At 45.2% G+C, this 3,334-nt stretch overlaps 1 pseudogene across 1 annotated transcript in view; it reads left to right on the top strand.

The window, feature by feature from the left end:
- Window positions 1–309: 309 nt before the first annotated feature.
- The window catches only part of LOC310777948 (proteolipid protein 2 pseudogene), an 18,689-nt pseudogene continuing 15,664 nt past the window's right edge, over window positions 310–3,334 (top strand). The window contains exon 1 of the transcript in view: window positions 310–704. The product of the transcript in view is annotated as a proteolipid protein 2 pseudogene (transcript). The remainder of the gene's footprint in view (window positions 705–3,334) is intronic.

Raw genomic sequence — 3,334 nt, 5'->3', positions numbered from 1 at the left:
TGATGTCACCAGAGCACTCGATGATGATGTCATCAGTGATGTCACTCAAGCAATTGTGATGTCATCAGTGATTATGTCACCCGTGATGTCACTCGAGCAATTACTCTCTTATTATTACGTTCTTCAGTGGTGAGCAATGACTGTTGACATTCATGTCAATAGTAAATCACTGATGATGTCACAATGTCAGCAGTGACGTCACAATGTCCAGTGAACTGATGTCAACTGATGTCACTTATGCATAAATTGTGGTATCATCAAATAACTGCTTCCCACAACTGCTCTGTTGGATGACTCAGTCTTTAGAGAATGGCTGTTACAACCTTGCCCAGCTGCCTTGAGAAGCTGAAAGCTTACGTGAAGACGCCAAAAGGGTTTATACTCGCTGGAGAAATACTCATCAGCTTTATCATCATCTGCTATGCATTGTTCCGCGGCGGGTACTCTACGGTGGCTATCTGTGAGATGGTCTTCGCCATGGTCTTCTTCGGCATCTTCATGACAGAGATGGATAAGCAGATCCTTGTGGTCAACTGGGTCTGGAGCGATCTTTTCCGCGCCGGCATTGGTGCTGTCCTGTACCTCATCACCTCTGTGGTCACTGTGATCGAGAAGCCGGGCCCGGGCGTGCTGTTTGGTATGATGGCTGCTCTCCTGTTTGGCTACGATACCTACACCATCTTTCAGGAGGTCAAGAGCACCAGGTATCATCACACAGCAGCAGCTTTCACTTACGTCAGAGTTTAAACACTCAGGGGCACGTGTTCCCCTGTCAGGTCCACGGCAGAAGACCAAAAGAGACAAAGAAGTTCACGCAGGAGTTCATTGAGAAAAAGAAGAGTGATAGATCGGTTCCTTGGTTTGGACCAGTTTCAAGAATGATACATTGTTTCGTTTTTCAGCTGGTTCGGTTTGCGTATACTGCCCCCTTTGCCCCTTCATGCCGAAAGTGCCCTTTTGGTCCGTGGCTGTTAGCCTCACCCACTATTACATGCCATGCTGCACGCAGGCGCACATATAAACAGAGCATCTCCACCTGCTTTGGAGCTGACAGGCGCACATATAAACAGAGCATCTCCACCTGCTTTGGAGCTGATGTGCTGCGCGGCTCCAGGCTGATTGGCGTTGGCGTTCCCAGAGGTTGATCATGCTAACATCCCGTTTATGCGCTTGGCTCCCATTGGTTAAGCACTCCACTCACTGCCAGCCTCGGCCCTCCCAGTTCTAACCAGTGAAAGACTCCAACTCTAATCATCTGTCTGAAACAACCTATTGATCAAGGAGAAGAAAACCTGGTCGTATTTTAACCAGATCCCACTGCGCTGGACGGATACTCCATCTCAGTTTATTACTCTCTCTCTCTCTCTCTCTCTCTCTCTCTCTCTCTCTTGTCATCGCCCCCACCTCTCATGGTCTCTCTCTTCCCTTCTCCGGCCAAGCGAGCTGTTGGAGGAAACGGGGTGATGCATAACATGGGAGCTACTTTGAACTGAACAGCGTTAGCTCAGGTCGAGAGCAGCAGTCGACGCGGCTCAGGGGAAACAACGAGGGGAACAGAGGACGCTCAAACAACAGTGTCTGCCCATGTCACTTTGGTGGTTGGCAGGTGCCCACGGGCACAGCTTTGTCAGCACCCCCTGGTGGTTGGCAGGGGCACCACGGGCACAGCTTTTGTCAGCGCGCCCTCGCTCCTTCTTCTACTCCTCACTTAATGTTCACACACTGTATGCCATAATCAAAGGCTCACCCTGCGGAGGCAAAACAAACACCCAAATCTGCGGTGACGAGACAAAAGACGCCTCGTTATTTCAGCTTGGAATTTCATCTCACGTTCTCGTATGGATTTGAAAGGTCAATGTTTGCTCCTGCATATGGACGGTGTCCCGTCTGTTACAATTGCCTAATTGTAACACTAGTCAGTCTATTATCAAATGCAAATATGCAGAGCTTGTTTGCATGCTTCTTCCCAAAGAGCCGACCGGGGGAAAAGCTGTGTTTAGCCAACTAAACTAAAGGCTTTGATTGGGAGAGCAAATAAGGAGGCGCCACGATATTTTCCTTTTTCAAGCTAAATTGCAAACTGATCATTTAAAGTGTGCCTGATACAGTTCCGGTCCTTGACAAGTTAAATTGAATTAATTAGACCTGTAGTATCAATTATCAATAAATAAACGCATAACGTCAGTAAACCATTTGACCATTTTTGCCTGGAAGATGTGCAGGCTTTTGGTTCAAAGTCAAACACTGTGATTTATTATTTCAACACCAAGTGCCATCGTTTTAAATGATCTTAGATTATTGCTTGCATCATTGCTTCATCTGAATGCCGTTGATCTGACAGTTCACTGTTTCCTCGAGGCCTATTTGTGTGTGTGTGTGTGTGTGTGTGTGTGTGTGTGTGTGTGTGTGTGTGTGTGTGTGTTTGGGGATTGATTGGGGATTGATTAAATAGGAGCGAGTGAGAGCCACATCAAAGTGTCAAATTTCTGTATTTTCATTCAGCTTTTTGTAGAAAGGAATATAGTGGAAACGAGGGATGAAGTGAAAGAGAGAGAGAGAGGCAGGAGAAGAAGAAGGGTGATGGAGGTGGAGGTCATCTCATCTCTCATGTAATCGCCTGAAAAACACAAGAAAGTGACGGGAGAGAGAGAGAGAGAGAGAGAGAGAGAGAGAGAGAGAGAGAGAGAGAGAGAGAGAGAGCCGTAGCAGGAAATGATGACATGCGATAAACAGGCTCGGCCCCAGCCTCCATTACCCGTCATTACGCCGCGCGCCGTGGGACAGGACGCCGTTTTCAAACGCTGGACATCTGCCGAGAATAAGTGGCCCGGAATTATTACAGACATCTCATAAATAGATGTGTCATATCTGTCCAATCAGCGTCTGGGGGGACTTGGTGAATTGCCTGTCTCTGGTCTCCTGCAGCAATGGCCTCTTCATATGCTCATTGTGCTCCTTCTGATCAGGAACGAAATGGTTTCTATTTATTTTCATTGTAGAATGATATTTTGTGTGAAATATAGCATAATGTGTGTTGCATTTAGGACAAAAACACTAGGATATACTCACCTGCGTAATATGATGGAATCAAGAAATCCGATGAAATATTTCCCAGATTTAATTTATAAATATATATATACAGTATATATATATATATATATATATATATATATATATATATATATATATATATATATATATATATATATATATATATATATGCTATATATATAATTTTTATATATATAAATTGTGCCATGGTCTACTCAGCCTCATGCCAGTTGAAACACAGGTGAAGCGTGTCCATATAACACACAGCACCACTCCATGGCAG

This window comes from Poromitra crassiceps (assembly GCF_964638095.1).
Source record: "Poromitra crassiceps genome assembly, chromosome: 6".
Lineage (NCBI taxonomy): Eukaryota > Metazoa > Chordata > Actinopteri > Beryciformes > Melamphaidae > Poromitra > Poromitra crassiceps.
This window is presented reverse-complemented; position numbering and strand designations above follow the sequence as displayed.